This window comes from Syngnathus scovelli, chromosome 17 (genome assembly GCF_024217435.2).
Source record: "Syngnathus scovelli strain Florida chromosome 17, RoL_Ssco_1.2, whole genome shotgun sequence".
In the NCBI taxonomy this organism is placed as follows: domain Eukaryota; kingdom Metazoa; phylum Chordata; class Actinopteri; order Syngnathiformes; family Syngnathidae; genus Syngnathus; species Syngnathus scovelli.
The window spans coordinates 11,307,424-11,328,319 of NC_090863.1; the positions used below are offsets into that span (position 1 = coordinate 11,307,424).

A 20,896-nucleotide genomic window follows, 5' to 3' on the forward strand; every position below is an offset into this window, starting at 1 on the left:
CAGTGGTTTATTATTATTTCACGTTCGTTACGAGACAAAAACAGCCAAAAAAACCCACATTTCTAGATTAAAGATACATTTCTTCAGCAAAACAATTTCACATAACATGCAGTGACTACAATACAATACAAATCTGATCGGCATTTGAAAAACTGTGACCACCGCTAATGCTATTGCTAATGCTATTGCCAATGCTAGGGCAACTATGTGTAGAGAGTAAACCTGAGTCAAAAATCTTTTGTGTATTAGAGTCCGACTTTCCATTCTATCTCGTATCTATTGATGAAAACACAATCATGTTGGAAGATCTAAAGAAGCTAATGATGACAGATCCAATTAAATAAGTAAGAGGAATGACAAATGGCGAGTGATGATGTTCACAGAATTAACGCCAAATTACTAGTTGGATGCGGATAACGTGATGAAAGGATGAATAGACACACACACATATTGTCGCATTTACACAAATACACTTCCTATGAGTCACGCTGCATCATTCCAGTTAATGTGCACCGATGCCAGTCCGATCATGCAACCCTCCAAACATTTCTCTTGTGAATTTTCATTAAGGAGCGTGTAAATTTTAATGAGTATTGCCTGAGTCTTCAAAAAAAACAAAACAACCTGGTAATAATTTATCGGCACCATTTTAGTGGACCTCGGACAAAACTACGTGGAACACAGCTGGTGACAAAATATGAAAATCACTGGATGATTTTATATCTGCGTTTAATGACAGACTGATTAAGGACGCAATCGAGAACATGTTCAGCATCGTTTCTTCATCATTATGTGAGAAGATAGGTTCCATGTGGTTAAATTGACATCATGGTCCCTTCCAGGAACGGCGGCTGCTACTTATGGTTTCAAGAGAGAGAGTCACACCTCAGAATAAAGGTGTGGATGACATAACTCTCGAGATGGCTCATCTATCTACCACAAAAGTTTCCCTCATCCGCCACAAGACACAATGAGCCCTCATCGTGGTGGGATGAAGATCAATCAAAAAAGAAACAGAAACTATAGTAAGAACGAAACATCATGAGCCGGATAATGTTGGGAAATGCTTTGTTGCTCATCATCACATGCATAGGCTTGTCAGTCGGAAATTAGCTTCAAAAGAATGTTTCCAGTATGAATAATAACGTCAAATTGTAGTATTCTCCTTTTCAAACAGGGAGTGATTATGTAACGCCCTTTTTTAGACAGATAGCAACAACAGTACCCAACGCGTCTTTTCTCCGCTGTACCGATACCAAGTCAACGATACCGATACATCAGCGTACGCTAAGGGCCTTTTTGTAAGGTAAGGAATTGTTTGACGGGATTTACTGCATGTAACATGACTAATGCATGGTCCGCACACACCTCTTCTGACTCCCTAGGCATTTCCCACTAAAGCTCTTTCTCTTTCCTCACAAATGAGGTCATGGCAACGGGTAGCCAAAACATGCACCTAAACCCAGCACACCCCCAGCATGAGCAAGTTCAGTGCTGGGACAGGCTGACAGCTGCCTCTGTGTGGGTGTGTGTATGGATGTGTGTCCTCATGACTGGCAGACGGGTTAAAGGCGGCCGCAGCATGCAACATTCATCACTGCCAAAGAAAACTCGGTGTGTGTGTGTGGCTGACAATCCAGTTACGGGCTGTCATCAAGGCGACATTTGACCTCCAACCCCGCGGTCGCCACGGCTGTCATTGCACCGCCCTAAAGCTGGCGTAGCGTCTGATGCTGCAACTCCCAGCAACATGCTTCTCTGCCATCTGTTATTTATTTTCGTTACCTATTTTTTATTTCACTGTCATAGTTGGAAGAGGGGAAATTATTTGACAATCAAAAATATATATGGTTTGCTTTTGCAGAATAACAAAAGACTTGCACATGCACAATGATGATCTCCTAAATTCTGGTACTTTCACTTTAAATTATTTTTTGGCGTCCGCTACACAATACTGTGTGTGTAATAATGCTACTTAAAAAAACACCAAGGAAATTGGAGGAACCGAGTCATTGATTTAATTAATTTAATTTTAATTTGGAATATGTCCACTACTATATCATGCTCAAATACCAATAAATACAAAAAGCTTGCAGGAACTCTAAACAGTACACAGTCAGCTTAGTAAGTGAATCTTGTCGCTAAGTGAAGCTCCACTATGTGCTCATTAAATGCTAACATTAGCCAATACAGTGATCCCTCGCTACTTTGCGTTTCGTTTTTCGCGGCTTCACTACATCGCGGATTTTTTTTTCCAAATTAAAAAACGTTTTAAAAGTCAAAATAAAACTTCTAAATTGACGAACCACGTATCTGACCCTTAGGACAATGTAGTATTTTTCCAAATGTTTGGTTACATTCCTTTCGAAGTCCGCTTTCACGTGTTAGCATGATCGCGAATCAGCATCTTTCCGCTAACTCGTTAGCCTGCCCAGTACTTCTTGTTGGGGACCGTACTTCGCGGATTTCACTTATCGCGGGTGGTTTTTGGAACCACTTATACGCGATAAACGAGGGATAACTGTAATATCAACCCTGTTATTAATATCAGCCAACAATATTTTGTGTTTTAACAGCATTACGTACATCCATTCAATACACTGAGTATTTATTATTTTTGTTTTAAAGGAATTCATCAGCGTGAACATTAACTGTCATGCGGCGTTTCCTCGACTTTGACTAATTCCAGTGACGTCTGAAAAATGATTCACAAAGTGGTCACTTCTTCCACGTTCCACTCCTAGGGACGCACTGGGGCGCCAGACCGAGCATAAACAGACCTCACATGCGACCACAAGCGCACACATTTATGTTACATGTCTTCGTGGCAACAGCCGCACCACCCCCTAGATTAAACAAACTGCCATCCTTCCTACATTGCCGACATTCATTCCTGCTGAGGGAATCCCTGGGTGGCTGAGTTTGTCGGAGGTAGACGTAAACTGAACCGTCTGGCTGCTGACAGCATGTCAAAACACACGGACTGGGACATTCGCTTGATGAAAGGAAGTGGTGTTCACGCATTGTACTTATTAGGCATTTACAGAGTAAGCGCCATTACACTGCGAGTTTTCTACCCACTTCACTCTCATCTGTCCATCCCCCTGCCTCACTTTTGTACCATGCTGCTCTGCCGCATCACTTGGTGCATTTTATGGTCTATAGTCTGACACCGAAAGCTCCGTCTCCCAGCATGCGGCAAAACAAGCCCAGCGTGCAGCCTGCTAACGTACTGTACACAAGCAATTACGCACGTATTTCGACACTGGAAACACACGCTAAGTGACCATCACAAAGTACAGTGACCCCTCGCTACTTCGCGTTTCGTTTATCGCGGCTTCACTGCATCGCGGATTTTTTTCCCCAAATTAAAAAAAAAAAAGCGATTTAAAAGTCAAAATAAAACTTCTAAATTGAGGAAACATGTGTTTAACCTTTAGGACAATGTAGTATTGCTCCAAAGGTTTGTTTACATTCCTTTAGAAGTCCGTTTTCGCGTGTTAGCACGATCGCGAATTAGCATCTTTCCGCTAGCCTGCCCAGTACTTCTTGTTGGTGACTGTACTTCGCGGATTTCACTTATCGCGGGTGGTTTTTGGAACCAATTATCCGTGATAAACGAGGGATTATGTACATAACGCAAAGATTTTTTTTTTTTTTTTTTTAAATTCCCTTTAACTGGTAGTAGATGCTTCACACGCGCTAAATGCAAATCATAGTGCAGCCGGTGAAAAAAAAACATGTTCTTGTCTATGCATGTAATGTGGATTAAATTGAGTCGCTGCGCCTCCCTGGTACTAATAATGACCTCTTTAAAAAACGGCTCCAATGGTTTTCTTCACCTTAGAAATTTAAATAAATACGTCGTACTAACAAACTTGGTGATTAAAATCAAGAGAACACTAACATGCATTCTGCAAGCATTTGTCACAGCTGAGAGGTGTGAAAAATGGATAGTGTCATGGTAGACGGTTAGCGCTACAGTGATCGAGCGCCTCTTTACGCACACCTACGCACACAAATACAAATGCTTGCCTGTGCTATCGAGAAGGCAGTAGATTCAGGTGGCAGATTCATAACCCCAGTGGACGTAAAACTGAATCCAAATCAGTTTGAATCCGGTGCACCGATGCTGCTCCTTTGCGCATTCAACATAAAGTCTGAATTTAAACCAACCTCATGACAAGTTAATTGCTAAGCTATGCTAACAGTGACCGGTAAAAGACCGTAATTGAGAGCTTGGGTGATTGAGTAGACTTTTTACACGTCTGGTTTAAATAGTGTTAAAGTGTGGCATCATTCAAATGAACAGCAAAAAGAAACCCGTAACTGAAAACAACTGCAAATTATTAAATTATTTAAATTATATCATTTTTAAAAATGAAATATATGTTACGGCATTAGGCACAGGGTGAACTTTGCTGCTTCTTTCATATTCCAATATTAATAGAAATACCGTTTTTACGCTAGTGGGGCCCACATACAACATATTACTGTAAAGATTATTTTTGAGTTGCCGTCCACTTTAAAGCAGCAGTGAGTGAGTTACTGTAGAGTGTGTTTGGGTCTTTTTTTTTTTTTTCCTCCGGGGCTTCCCTACAGAATAAAAACCTAACCTACTTTCAAGCCCCTGAAGTGGATAAGTCATTCGCAATCAAATGTGCAATTGTAAGCTACAAAGACAAGGTCACCAACTAAAACCAAAAGCGAAACAAAGACTATGTTGTCATAAAATGTGTGATAAGAAGAAGTAATTTGTGTTACAGTATCATTTTGATCAGCAAAATTGCCGGCACGAGTGTGTCAGTTTGTCATTGATGTCAACAAGCGACCTGGACGGTCCAAAACGAAAGTAGGTGACCCGACGTTGCCATGGCAATGACAGAAGCCATTTATTCCGTTTCAGGTCAACTTTAAGTTTGAATAATTCATTTCTTTTAGCAGCGGCATAGTAATAGACAGTAATTCATTCATAGCCTCCAATGATTTGTTTAATTTAGCAACAGTCCAAATGATATCGCCTCATCTGGGACGGTGGGAGGAATAAAACAAGACACCGATTTACGCTGACATTTTACAGTAAATTCGTCAATTAACGACATGATAATTGACATGACTGCACCTCAGGCTCTGCCGAACAAACGAAGGCTCACATCGTCTCATGATTGAAGCCCTTGTCTCCCTCCCCCGTGGTGTTCTCCAAAATTGCTGTGTGCAAAGTGGAACAGGGGCTTGCAGCAACAACCCATTTAACAGCACACACCCATCATAGTGTGATCGTGAAAACCCTCCCCGTCATTGGCAAATTGCTTCCTGAGTGAGGAGAAAGGAGCAAGGGAGATTAATAACAATGCTTAAGAGGGGGCAGTCATTAAAATACTGCTGGGGGAGGAAGTCTGTATAGATTGGAGACAAGTAAGAAGGGTGGCGGGGAACAGAAACAATGCTAGAGGTAGGGGAGCCGGCCGGGGGGGGGGGGGCTACGTGGGTCAGCAGCTGAAAAAACAAAAGGATAAAGTCAGAAAGGAGGGCCGCTATCTCTCCTCGCCAGGGCGGACCACACAAAAGTATCCTCGCGCTCCGACCCAACAGTCACCGACAGACTAAACACTGTTGCAAGAGACGCTACTGGAGGCTGTCAGATTAGGAGTGCTTGTAAGTGTATAGACTAAAAATAGAAAGCAGGACCTATCCTATTATTATATGAGCGTGGGGGAAATCCTGGAGTAGTTATCCCATAACCCTAACCCTATCCCTAACCCTAGTTTGGACAGTGCAAATATAATAAAAGCATCAATAAGGCATCAAAAGAACAGCAGGTGTAGTTAGCATGATTAGCTTGTTTTTGTTTTGTTGTTACAACAAAGTTTTGCTGTTCCACCCCATTTCACTTTGTTTACTAATGTAACAAATATGGCGTTTAATGTAAATAGCATTTTAGAGCTAGCATGATACAACGAATCCCATAGCGAAGTACTTCTATTGGGGACCTTCTCTGCCGATTCTTGCTGCTCTTAATTACGCTGCATCTATATCCATTAGAGGCCTCGGTGCCGCCCTGACATGTTACAACACAACATGGTACTAAACTGAACAACTGTAAATTCTTGCAGCATGATTTATTTCAGTTTTGTTTATACCACAAGCACTTCCTGAATTCCCACCAATTTTGCATCTGCGCTCGGAACAAGCGAAGCTGGCTGGGTATAAGACGACATCACCTTTATTATTATTTAGCAGCACGATGGGGAAATTTGCACGCACTGGCCAGGAATTAAACCCACGCTGTCCGCATCATTACACTACTAGTGCCTGTACGCACCCATGAAAAGAATCGCTTCAAAATCTGCAATTAGCGGGGAATTAATGAGAAACCAGCCTACAGCGGGGGAACACTATCCCACTAAAAAGACGCACACACACATAGAGGGGGTATCCCAACTGGCCAGCTGGGACCTGGAGGCCATTAAGACAATTAAAGGAGCGAGTGAGAGATGAAGAGAAAAGTAAAAGCGTGTGGTGTGCATGGTAACATCCACAGGGGGAAAAATGTTAAATATAAACACAAACATCACAATGCATGCCGGCGAGCTTTTCCCTCATGTACACCTCAGCAACAGCAAAGCATGCTCACTCTGGAGCCATCCAGGTGGATGCTACTGCATAACATCATTCCTTGAAATAGAAACCAGATCTTTTCAGTAAGAAAGCCATTTTTCTAGGCAGCTTACAGTGACTCTCCAGTGAGCATCCTCACGTCTGGCAGCGTCTGCCCAAGTCCATGTTGAAACTCTTCTATCCAGCCGGCGAGAGAAGGCAAGCGGATGAGAGCAAGGAGACGACCAGCAGCCGGCAAGTCGGATAGAAAGAAGAGAGACTTCTGTTCTCTGCCAGCCGCTTCGGCGTCCTCCCCTCCTCCCTCCCTCCCTCAAGCGTTCCCTCCCTCTTTTCCTCCCTGGAGCTTATCTGTCCAGGGGCTATTAGTTATTCCGACCACCCCCTACCTACCCCTTTGCTCACCTTCCCCCAGCACACTCTTGACTCACAATTGTGTTTCCAAGGCACCATTGTCACCATGAGCTCCGCTGTGGCATCAAACACCTCCAAACTCCACTCCGGTTACAGAATGTGCTCGCTTTACTCTTTAGCAGCGCACCAGATACACCGAGAGAAACCGAAAAAAAACAAACTTGCAAACTTTTCAGGCACCCTATACATTGATATCCCAAATTAAGGGTTTCGAAAGGTCATATGGTGCCAAGTGATTATTTTGGTGCCCTTCACAACTACTACGGACAATGAAAAGTGAGTACCGTGGTGGAAACTAGAAAGGGCGAGGGAAAAATGAGAAAGAGAGAGCGAGAGCAGGAGAGAGAGGCGAAAGTCGATCCCCTGTGATCTCATCAAGCTGAGTCGCCAGCAGCAAAGCAGACCAGCAGGCGGCTAAGAGGAACACCCGTCTCACCTTCCCCCTCACCTTCCATCTTACAAAGAGCTCACACAGAGCGACCGATCCGATCAGGTCCCAACCGCGCCCTCTTGCCTGTATACGAAAACCGTATGGTGACACACACCTACACGTGCCGCCGGACCCGCACGAGGCCAGCATGTGGCGGCTGAACTGCCAGTCATGTGACCACCAAGGTTATTATGTTAAAGGAAAACTAACAAATAAAAAATGAAATAATGACAAATAATGTAAAAAATATCAAGGGGCGAGGCTGCAAAATTCAAAGACATATTTTGCCTCTTAGTTGCTCCTATCTTGTGCGTCTGTCTAATTTTTTTTCATTCCTCTTTGACGCAATTTCGTCGTCACGATTTTCCCTAGGCGGCGGGACGTTGGCCATTTACGCCATCTGGGAAGTGACAGGCATTATGATAACACACACATTGCAGAGAAAAGTCACATTGGGATCTAAAAACTCACTACTCTCACTAACTTAGGAACTTTTCACCGTCATGTCTCACATAAAACTGAAGCGGGCAACCACATGAACATCGCTCAATAGTCAAGAAGAAAAGTGTATATATGTGTGTATTCCCACTTGCACACATTTCGCCGTACTAAGAGTCTTAAGAGGGACTACAGTGATTGCAGTCACGCAGGTCTGAGGTCTAGCCAGACCACTTCCTGTATGAGCTTCCTTTCCCCAAAGTTTGTGAAGGCACCAGAGCGTCAAAGCCACCCATGACACAACATCTCCAGTGATTTCATTGCATCACATGTCTGCGCATTTTGCAGCACTCATGCGCTCAGACGTCTACACTTAACAAAAGTGCACACATTGGCGTTGAGTCATCGATCAGTCACAGCAGAGTGTTTGTCTCAGCTCTGTTAAAAGCACGCCGTTTAACTTCTTGGATGATTTGTTTCTGCTAAGTCACTGCAAATTGAATATCAGTCAACATGGGCTCCTGGGTGCTCGTTCCATTACTGGTCAATAAAGATGTCAAGTCAACAGAAGACAATGAACGGGAATAAGTTCTGCCAGCTAATGTCAGGACGTCGATTGAACTCGTTCTGATTGGGAGTGCTGGGTCACCTTTGGCCTACAAGCGCAGAGAGTGAAAACAAACCAAACAGTGGGGACGCCTGTTTTTATATAAAGCCCAGCCAAGGAAGTGAGAATAGAACAGAATACAGTCGGTCCCCCTTTTAGAGATAAATACAGCTTCCTTTTCGGCTGGAAGGACTTTCCATAAGTAAGGTTTCACCCATTCCGAATGTGTCTGAGGTCATCTCCAAATATATATACACTTTTAATTGAAAAGTGAATTCTGCTCAATTTTACCAGTGTGGGGGGAAAAAAAAGAATTAGCCAAATGAAGCTGAACTTCCTTCAAATGATCATTCCCCCATCTTCTCAGCTGGATTCTCCCTCAAATTGCCTTCTGATTTTCTGCCTCAAAGCATATTCTTACTTACGGCGGCCCCTTGGGGTCTGGGGTCACGTGTGCGCATGCGAGTTAATCTGCGGTACAATGAAGGTGAGTGGGTGGATGGGGGGGGGTCGGTTGCTGTTGTCACACGACACAGCGAATTAGGGCTGCGTGTGCATGTGAGCGCGCACTGCCTTCTGCCGACACACGTGTCAAACACAAAGCCATCCAACATGGCCCAGAGGAGACGTGTGGGGGGATAGGTGCCCGGGAGATAGATGGTGGGGGTGAAAGGGGCAAAAAGGTAGCGCAGAAGAAAGGAAATCGTGGAGTTAAATGTGCAGCCTGGGGGGCGAAAGGGTGAAGACGTGTTAAAGGGGAACGCAGGGGGGGGACACGAACAATAGATGGCTGGAAGAAACATCCACATGAGCAAAATTGGAGCAAACAATCAAAGAGGGGTCACATGGGACATCTTTTCATCCACGGCCACGGGACTTGCGAGGTTTACAGTGGCAACCTTACTCTGACATTAAAGTGACTTATTCAGATTCAAGCTGAGAATTTAATGAGATCAAACCTATTTGGAGTTTTACGCGCAATAAGTAACAGGATAAAATCAAATGTCAGCGAACGCCACACGGCTCCTACACAACCATGTCTTTTAGTAGCCATAAAAAGTCATTTACGACTTCATTTGGAAAACCTTGTTCAAATCCATATATTTTGGAATAATTATATATCATTCCTAATGGCACACTGGCTTGTAATAAAACATAAGGGGGCATTGCAATGGTGGACACTGCCATGAACAATTCTTATTTATAAATAACAAGACACAATAATATACTGTAACTGTGGTCATTCATAGAGGGCAAATAATTAATTGATCGTTTCACCGTAGTCTATCGGTAAAAGGTCAAATGTGGAATATGCTCTTAACATCCGGTTCCTCCTCTCTTCAAGCGTCGTACGGTCTGAAAATAAAAGTAAGAGCTTATTGACAGACACACCGAGCGATTGTCGGTTTCTTGCGTGCACATCGATACACGTGCTGGTCGTTCGTTGGGAGGCTGGTAAATGGAGGCAGCGGGAGTCCATCTGCTGCTTCCACTCCTCATTCTCACTCCATTAAAAACACAACCTTTCCATGTCTCCTTACAGGAAAACATTAGGCCTGAGTCACGGTCGGACATGCTAAGCTCTCTTGTGCAGGCTCTTCAAGATAATTGATGCATCAACTAAGGGTATCCGCAACTTGCTTTCTTTTAATAAATCTGAAAAAATTGTTATTGTCATATTATTCTGCTAAATAACAAAATCAGCCTAAAGAAAATCGATATCGGTCAGGCACTAGCACATGACCTAGTAAACAATTTGCACGCTAGACCACCATTTGCACATAAATGGGCTGCCAGAAAGTATTTTTAAGAGAACAGTTTCAGGGCATAAATGAATCAAATGAAAATATCTTTAAAAAAAAAGTGTCCTCAATTGGCTTTTCTGGGTAAGTGTTCAAATTGAGGCTAAAAAAAGTTATTCTTTTGTTTCATTCTTTTCCAGAGAAAAATAAAATATCGTGACGAAATGCAGTTTTGTTATGGATTCATCCATATTAATCATCCATGGCTTTGCATTTTTACCGTGAAAGAAAAATCTTCCCAAATGTATTCCAGACACTTCATCCCCAAGTGTGTGCCCTGTGACCTCTCCCTATTTTATCATCCCATCTCCGCTCATTGCTCCATCAGACTATTCCTGCCACCGTCTTTTTTTTTTTCCAACCCACTGCCAATACTCCCCTCCCTTTATTCTCGCCTCGTCTTCCCTCCTCCATTTTCACCACCAGCTGCTGCTCCGCGTCTGTCGTCCCTGACCTCTCTGCACCACGTGCCACGTCCTCCTTGCGTTGCCCCCAAGAGGGCCTGGGTCATTAATGTGCATACAGACACACTACACATGCAGCCATGATGGGCGTTGGTCTCCATCACAGTTCACATGGCACTCATTTGTCAATTAAATAGCCCAGAGACAGCAAATCCTTCAATTTAATGGGCCTGGAGGAAAAACTGTAATTAAACATGGTCAGTTTATGGACATGATTAGAATGGTCGGTGGAAACATCACTAGCGAGCCAGTATGTGCAGAACCATTTTGTTTCGGATTTGTCTATCTGACTTAAAAAAAAAAAAAAAGATAACAATAAAAGCACCCACTAGTCTAAACGCAATGTTACATACAATAAAATATCACAAAAGAAATGTTTCGCTACTCTTAACTTGTTCGTGACGAGTTTTGCTCTGACTGACCAACCGGGTGAAAAAAGGTCCTGACGTGCAGCCATAGGAGGTCAACATGGCCTCCTCGAACAAATCGAGCCCACGTAAGAATATGAAGCGTGAACTCTGGACTGGATTATGACACTTTAGCAATGAGACACGTCTGGCTCCCGCACAAACACATGCAGATAAGCACGAGACGCCGATACACTATCTCAAAACATGTTGGAACATGCCGCTTGACAAAATACATCAATAACACACTACGAGAATGCATCTTGGAATCATTTTAAATAGAAGGGAAATTGGGAAGCTCAAGTTAATTAATGATGCTTATTAATAATAAATGCGTGTCACCGGGATCATTTCATTTATTTAGAGCCGATGGAAAGACTTCTGGTTTCAGGTGTGATGACCTAGTGTACATTGAACTATATAAAATAGTGATGAGACGCGGGATTCAAGTCTACGTCATTGTGGCTTTGGCTCTTGTTCGAGTGTCCACGCTTAGGGCTGAAGGTGAAAGGTGAGTTCGATAGAGGATGTGGACAAGAGCGCAATTGATGGCGCTCATCAATAAGAACACTCAGACATACACCAGGTTTAAACATCAGTCACTTGTGAAATCGATGAGCGGGCATTGTAAAAAAAAATCCTAATTAGGTCGAACACTCCGCTTCGTTAAATCCATCCTGGATTTAATTTCGAAATGACGCAATCCGGCGGCTCGGTGGCGCACTGGGTAGCACGTCCGCCTCACAGTTAGGAGGGTGCGGGTTCGATTCCACCTCCGGCCCTCCCTGTGTGGAGTTTGCATGTTCTCCCCGGGCCCGCGTGGGTTTTCTCCGGGTACTCCGGTTTCCTCCCACATTCCAAAAACATGCTTGGTAGGCCGATTGAAGACTCCAAATTGTCCCTAGGTGTGAGTGTGAGTGCGATTGGTTGTCTGTCTCTGTGTGCCCTGCGATTGGCTGGCAACTAGTTCAGGGTGTCCCCCGCCTACTGCCCGATGACGGCTGGGATAGGCTCCAGCACGCCCGCGGCCCCTGTGGGGACTAAGCGGTTCAGAAAATGGATGGATGGATGGATGACGCAATCCTTGAAAAAACAAAGAGGGAAAGAGATCGATAAAATAAGTGAGGAAAAAGAAAGACAAGATTACATTAGGGCGGATTAGGACCGTTTGCCAACAAAAAGAAAATAGTCAAAGATGTGCATAATTACTTGGATACATTTCAAGTAATGGTCGATGCCTCGCCTCTACAAAATTTCCAGGAAATCCGCTGTTTCTGCACAATCTTGCGCACAAATAACACCACGCTCAAGTCGAGGCAATAAATCAAACACTGGCTTACATGCAAAAAAAAAACACATTGGGTGACACACATCATGTGACCATCAGCGAGGCCTTTGCCTCCCTCGAACAGCTTCATTGCTTTCTCATTTTACCACTTGACATTTTTTTGGCTTGATTAAGTGTAACCCGTACCAAAATAAACATCAAACACGGAGAGCAGCTGAGTGATCATCAGGGAAATGTTGTCCACGCTTTTTGTTCCACCAGCAATTAGCCACGACGGCTAATGACCACGCCGCGAACAATGAGCCTCATTCAGCAACATTTGCTAGTCGCACAACTGCTTGCTTATGTCATTAATCAATTATTTCGGATGAAAATTCATCATCTGCAATTCTCTTTGTTTATTGTTTCATTTGACGGTCAATTTGAAGTGGCAAGAAGCCTATTTTTGCTCATTATTTGCCCAAACTTGCATTTATTCCCAGCCACTGTCCATACAGTTTCCATGACAACTAAGAACACTCAATAAACATATATATATTACACGCAGACAGACAGCCATGCTAAGTAGGACATAGGCCTACACGCATGACGTCTCCACTGTAAGCGTGAGAATGAGAGTGGGAAGATCGAGCCAAAAATAGGAGCGCAATAATGAGCGTCTTATCATCTTCTGCATCGTTTCCATATCTCCTCTGCAGCCTCCTTCTCCTTGACAGAAGCGAATGTTTCCCTGCGGCCGTATAAAACATATCACGCCGGGAAAGTATTGCAATTTGCTAGCTCGCTGAGATTGGACGGCTGTTCCGACTACTTTTCTTCACAAGCGCGACTCTCCAGTTACACCTCCGGTGTCTTTAACTTATTCAAGATGGTCACTAAGGATCTGTAACAGACACAAACAAACCAACCGAAGCCAACTGATGCTTTTCTTACGGCTTTATTTGGTGCATTGCCACATCTGTTGTTAAAATAGAACAGCTGTTCTATCCTAACCGAGAGATTGCGGGAGGAAGAATGACGCCCGCCCCCCCTCGCCAAGTGTCAAACTAAAAGGAATAAATAAGTCATAACCTATGACAGAAGTGCTCTGCTATGTGGACCTTATGCGCTCGCTATACTTTCCCCCGCAAATATTCATCTCAATCTATTTCTCATTCACACACAAAGCGGTTCTGTCCACACCTGTATGTAAACACAGATGATGTGTTTAGTTTAAGAGGAAGCTTAAAAAAACACATTTATTGTGAACACGATCATAGATCTTGGTGAATTTGAAGATGAATCTATTAAAATAGGCATTTATTAACCTTTTTGGGAAGTTTGATGATTACATTACAGTAATCCCTCGTTTATTGTGGGTAATTGGTTCCAAAAATCACCCGCGATAAGTGAAATCCGCGAAGTAAGGTCACCGACAAGAAGTACTGGGCAGGCTAACGAGTTAGCGGAAAGATGCTAATTCGCGATCGTGCTAACACGCGAAAACGGACTTCTAAAGGAATGTAAACGAACGTTTGGAGCAATACTTCATTGTCCTACAGGTTAGACACAATGTAGACGTTTTATTTTGACTTTTAAATGTTTTTTTTAAAAAAAATCCGCGATGTAGTGAAGCCGCGATAAACCAAACGCGAAGTAGCGAGGGATCACTGTATACAGAATTTGCAGTAGGGGTCCAGAACCAAGACGGAGGGGTCACATCTATAAAAAAAAAATAACAAATAAGTGCTACAAGTGCACGCAGACATGCACAAAGGCTCAGCTCTGCTCCCCTCAGACTGATGATACACCCCATCAAACTGCGGGCTGTTCCACATGTTTGTGGGCCTTAAAATTTGAGACTGCTCCTAATCCTAGCCGTATGTCTGGCGGTAAAGCCTCACACGTTGCGGCGGTGCTCTGGTTTCCGCTGGGAGGCTCTGAAGTGGCCTGATGAAAGGTGGCGGGGTGAGACATGCCTGATGTTATGACCACAAGTTCCTAAATGGGGGACAACAGAACCTGTTGGCCTTTTTAAATCACAACCACCACATTGTCATAAAAAACAACTTGAAATATCAATTTGACGCTGAGATAACTTTTTGTACTTGTCTACTTGGGAGGTCAGCACGTGACTGTTTTTTTTTTTTTTTAAATTTCCCGAGTTTTTTTTATTTGGCACCCGGAGTCCGCTTGCTAGCAATTCTTCCATTGTTAAAGTCATGATAATGTATAATGCATAAGTGTATATCTGCTGCTAGCTCAACTGTTGACTTTGCTCTGATTTCTCAGCTAAAAAAACAAAAAAATGCAAGTGGGAATTATCCTCAAGCACCACTTGAATGGCTTGATCACAGTTAAATAATTGATAAATTATACACAACCAAACCACCTCTATCAATGATTTATCATCATCTTTGGAGTTTCTATTCCAGGACTTGGCTCACTGCCGTTCGGATTCCTGACGTTCTCATCTCACCTGTGTGGAGTCGTGTCTATTTGCAGCTTTTCTTATCATTCTCATGCTGCACTTTAGGCCTCGCCGCCTTCTCCCACATTTCCCAATTTGTGTCCTGTGATTAGTCACCTCCATCCTTTGCCATCTTTCTTGTCAGAAATGAGTCACTCCAGCACAAGGCTCCTTCCCGCTGCTGTTCTCGAGCTCACCAGTCTCCTCCCTCCCTCTCTCACTCTCTCTTACCAAAACAAGCTGCTTCAATTTATTTATTTTCGGGCTCTACATCTCATCTTGCGTCCCCCTCCGGCCAAACATTCTCTCTTCTTCCACTGTCACTCTTTCTGTTCCCCCCCACACACCTTCATTTCTCTTCACGAACATCTTTCTTCTCCTAAACACCCCCGCCCATCCTCAACAGCGCTTGTCACCGTGAATCACGGGTTTATTCATCAGCGGCGGATTTTTTTTTCATGGCACAACAACGGAAAAGGCGCAATTCTAATGACTAAACTGCCAAGTTTGTGCCCATCATTTAGGTCCGTGTTAAACAATAAGCAAGGAAGCAGCTGCAAGCCCCAGCTGCACCATTACCAGTTCTCGACTCGGGGCGTGTGTGTGTCTGAATGCATTTGATGCTTTTCAGACGGCTTTGTTTAAAGCTTAGTAAGTGCTATCTAATTGGAATTGTGCATGCGTGGTCTTCTGGGGAAGCCCATCTCCATAATTAGGCAAGGCCAGCCGCACATGGTCCCCCTTGACATTTCCCTTCTAAAAAATCTAAATATTCATGAGAGTCTAAGCACCATAATCGTGGCCCGAAAAGGTAGAGAGACGGAAACAAAAGGAAAATGAGTCCGAAGCTGGTAGAAAAAGACGCAACACATAATGGTGGATTGTGTCACCATCATGAGATAAGAAAAGAAGTGACACATTGAGAGTTTTCCTCATGTTGTTAGTCATCGCTGCTGTGACAATGGAGTGTTGGACCTAACGACAAAATAGTTTTGCTCCACAGCTGTCTACAGAGTCAATACAGCAACAAACATGGAGTCTTCATACGTGTGGTTAGCCTCGCTTGTCCAGTCGATGTTAGTCTTAAAAGATTCATAACGCCATGGGACTGGCAGTGCGGAACAGGGCCAGCAGCAAAGTCACCTCCATCTCCAAAATCTGATCATGTCCAGTAATGCGCAGACAATTCAAGCACATAACTAGAAAATTATTCACGTCATCAACTTCGCCTAAATTTTCTTCTTTTATTCCACACGCCAACTGCTATTGTTTTGAATCCATCAACTTACAACATCTTGTTTCTGTGATAAAACATTTTTTTTGTCCGAAACCATAAAATTTAATTTTTAGCCTCTTGTTAATGTCAAACAATATTTATGCCTTAAGATGTATCAATTGCCTTTTATTGCGCTCACACTTCCTCCAAAAAATGACTAATATTAGTTTTAGTGGGAGTGCAGTCTGGTCTATTTGTGGACGCATAGGAAGAAGTCAACAAAGGCTCCTGTTACAAAATCTTGAAAGACGAGATCCGAGAAATCCTAAGAGAGAGTACTGTCTCCATTTCCAGTGTGACATTGCAAACAGAACAGAATGAACTGAAGACATGTCCCTTATCACACTATTTTTCAGTTTTGTGTGTAGCCAAAAACACACACACACACACACACACATCCCTGCTCAGATTCAATACTGGCGAAACACGTTCGAACACACCGACAAGAAAATAAGCAAGCGCTCGCCAACTTTGAAACTGCCGTCATTTATATGTAAATGAGCTCACTGTGTAGGAACCACAAGCTGATTCACACATTCCATCTGCTCAGAAGAAAACATCATCAGGTCTATCTGGGAGCCAAACCACATGTAATGTTGTGGTGGACATGAAAACCTGTATTGGCATGAGAAGGTGGTGTCTTTAGAGAACAGGCCAGGTTAGAACCTGTCCTCAGATGACTTGTGCACATCAAATATGCTAAGAACTGAGCATCGGCAATCTGGACCCGAAAGCACAGAGTAAGTAGAAACGTCTGAGGAAATCCGTTCACTCATAGTAGCGTTAATTTTAGGATTACCTAAGTTGTTGTGACATTGCAATGAGTCAGCTGCTTCAGGACTCACGCATACACGGCGGTCCCGTAGCTTGTTAGCACTTAGCTATGGTGAAGAAAAAAAAACAAACAGGGACCACTTGGGACAAAAACGGTGTTAAACTACAATGGCTGCCGTGGCAAACTGGTTTATAACACTAGTTTACGCGTTTTGGTAAAAGAGGAGGATCAGTCACTTAGATGGAACTAATGATATCAAACATTTATTGAGTGGCAATATGTAGCCACCCACGCTGACTCTGGAGACAAGCCCAGCAGGGGGACTTAATTCAACACTGCAAGGGCAAAAGACACGAAACTGCACAGCGTCCGCGTTCCATTTGTGGAAAAGTGAATGTGAAAAACGTCACGGGCAGGAGGGGACGTACTGGCATCCGCGGGTTGCGGGGTAATGCACCTTTGAGCCTCCGGGACTCAGCAGCTCGAAACAGAACGAGATCAATACACGGCTTTTCTCGATCTGGCGGTAGAACAAACGCATTTGTTTGGCAATAAAAAGAGCCGGCAATATAGGAAGGATTGTCAGACTTTATCCGGAAACAAATTGATCAGTGATGACGTTGGTTAGACGTATCGACCTTCCATACTTTCCTCATCACAACATGAATCTCAGCATCCGACATTAATCGTGCTGATCATATGTACCTCGACTGAGTCTAATTTCCGGCCTTTGCTGGATATGATCTTTGAGCCTGCTTCCTGTGGCATACAACAAACGCAGCAGGAGGTGGGAGAAATTAAATCATTAAAAATAATGACAGCGGATGAGGGGGTAAAAAAACGACTCATAAGCATCAAGAGGGTAAAAATAGAAAGTTGTGTACTTGGTGTGTGAGATTTAATGGGTTAAATCCAGAGTGGGTTTACATATTAGCCGTCAGTCATTTTATTTCCTGCCTTTCACGGATATGCCCTATGAAGTAGTACGATACACTCCAAATGAGATTTAATAAAAGCATGGATTAGTATTTCTACATGCACCGCTTTAAAAAAAATTGCATAAAAATCTAATATAGTGCAAGAAAATCAAGTGTATTCTCTGGAAGTTCACAAACGATAGCGCTTAGGTCTTGCAGGCGGGTAAGTGGAAATCATAGCACTCGAGCGGTGAAGATAAAGATTTGAAAAGGTGAACGTTGAATGATTACAAGAAGAGTTTTGAAGTGCTTTGAATGTGTTGAGAAGGAGGTGGGATGGATCGGTAAAGGTCGCAGCGATGATGAGGACGCGAAGGACATTGCTATTAAGTTGCGCTGGAGTGAGGAAGACATGTTTTGCTGTTTTTACAAAAGAAGGAGACGGATGATGATAAGTGATAGTGAAAGAAAGATGGTGAAAGGGTTGGAGCTGACAAGCAGCTGATCTCCAGTACTGACCGACCCCTTGTCACAATTTCAACGCTCCTCTTCCATTTTCAGTCCCCCATCCCCCGATCACGATGGGCCATCCATCAAGCAGAGACACACACACATATGGGTGTGGTCGAGTCCCAATCAACTTATCCCGCTTTCATTTCTTATTCTCACCATTTCATTTATTCATTTCTAAATCTTCTCTTTTGCACTCGGTAGCCGTCTGCTCTTCTTCCCTCTCCTTCGGCCTAACCCCTTTACTGCCTTCTTTATGTGCCCTTGTCGCCTTCCCCACCTCGTATAGAATGTGGAATAAATGTCAAGGTAGCCGCAGAGGAACCTGATCACTTCTAGCAGTGCAAGGACTGATTCCATCCTTGAAGTCTATTGTGCACAGGAGGCAAATTATGTGACCCTGGCCACCCCACAGAACAATTTCTAGCTACACCCCTGTGTAGCTAGAAACCCTAACCCTAACCCTAATATAAGGCACCTGTATGATCCAAAAGAAGTATCCAAAATTTGCGCATCTAGAAATATTTTAAACAGATCGGTAGCAACATTACAAAGACAAAATACAACTCTCAGGAAGGTGCAGTTCGGTTCCAACTACAAATTGTTCAATTAACACCTGGGTAGTTGTGAGAGGGACTCTGTATTGTTTGTGCACCTTTCTTCTTATTTGAACAGGTGGCTCGAGAGAGAACAATAAAAAAAAAAAAAACACACAGTAGATGTTTGCTTATCTATCAGCTTGGGATTCACAAAGACACCAAAGGATGGGGGACTTTGAAGGCTATATACTGCAGTCCCCGGAGTGCAAATATTTTCCAGTTTAGCTTCACTGAACTTTACATCTCGTAACTGTCTCAAGCAAAGGACACGTTAAGGTGGCATGAGAAGCGAGTTAAAAAGAAAAACTAGTAAAATTATGGCTGAATTTACAAGAGTGCGTGCCTCTTGATCATCACTGAATTACAAACATGATCAAAACAAAGGGGTTCAAATACACATGATACACGCTGGTACTCAGAAACACTTACCGCACGAAGAAACTCAACTCGTCTCAAAACGTCACGTTTCTGGGTCTTCTCCTCTTCGCCGTTAATGGGCACGATGTTATTCCAGCGGTGTTAACAACAAGCGACTAGCTGCTGTTTCTTTGTTGCAGTTGAATGATAGATTCAGGAAGCCGAGTGGCCAAACCCCGACTATGTGTGGCCATTAACTCAGCAACTAGCGCGCTGATTGGTCACGGTCACCGTAGCAGCCATCACACTATTGGCTGAGGCCATGATGCTATGTTTATGGGTTACCATAAAGTCCGCCAAATTGAAAACTTCGAGTCAATCAGAGCGTGCTAATATTTGTAATGTAGAAAAAAAAGGCATAAATTACCTTAGAGTACGTATACTCGCTCAAATGTGTATTATTATTATTATTATTATTTATTTTTGTATTTTTTCTGTTTGTTGCTTTATATTTTGTTTGTTTGTTGTATGGACTTATATGTGGCACTTTAGAGTGTGATTTGTTTTGTTTTTTCTTTTTTCTTTTGGATGTTCGAAATAAAGATATCAATCAATCAATCAATCAATCAAATGGCAGGCGCATTTACAAATTCCAGTACAATATTGTACTTTTTACAACCAAGCACAAAGGCAAGAGAGGCCAAAAATTTTATTCAATTAAGAATACTGTTAGTCAATATTACTACGACTAAAGTAAAAAGGAAAAGTCGACCCCAGCAAATTATTTCAGTAAGAGTTAATTGAGTTGGTTAACTAGCATAATATTAAAAAATACTCAAGTATCAGATAGATAGATAGATAGATAGATAGATAGATAGATAGATAGATAGATAGATAGATAGATAGATAGATAGATAGATAGATAGATAGATAGATAGATAGATAGATAGATAGATAGATAGATAGATAGATAGATAGATAGATAGATAGATAGATAGATAGATAGATAGATAGATAGATAGATAGATAGATAAACAAATTTATTCACACCCATATGACCTATAATTTAGAGCTCCAACTCTGATTTAAAAAAATAGGGAGTAAAAAAAGTAGACAAAAGAAGTCGGTCTCCCCCTAGTGGCGATATTTGGTAAACACACCAGCTGCAAGGATCTCAAATGTTCAACACTTTCCCCTTTAGAATTACTACCCCCCCCCCCCCTCCCCCCACTGTGTCCAATAACAACAAAGCGTTTCTTTTCACAATTATCTTTATTTTCTTTCGTTTTAGTAACAAAAAACAAACAAACAAAAACAGTGATTGGGCTACCCCCCTTCCCCCCCCCACCCAAAAAAAAATCTTTAGCACCCTGTCCACAAATACAGGTAATACCGTTCAATTGCATACATGGAAATGAAACAGAATTTCAAATAAAATATGAAAAATCACGTGTCCAGTTTGTGTATGTCACATTTTGGTAACTGACCTTCATAGTATTATACTACAACGGAGCAAAAGACAAACTCTATTAGTGTCGTTGATGAACA

The 20,896-nt window shown here is 42.8% G+C and overlaps 1 protein-coding gene across 2 annotated transcripts in view; it reads right to left on the minus strand.

Annotated features, from left to right (window-relative positions):
* The window catches only part of LOC125985481 (SPRY domain-containing SOCS box protein 4-like), a 36,069-nt gene extending 16,479 nt beyond the window's left edge, over nucleotides 1–19,590 (minus strand). Inside the window, exon 1 of one of the 2 annotated variants that reach the window (XM_049748387.2) lies at nucleotides 19,421–19,590. The gene's annotated coding sequence lies outside the window, so the exon portion shown is untranslated. Of the gene's footprint in view, nucleotides 1–6,731; nucleotides 6,889–19,420 lie in introns of those variants that run through there. The other variant, XM_049748388.2, reaches the window with a different exon arrangement.
* Nucleotides 19,591–20,896: the final 1,306 nt, after the last annotated feature.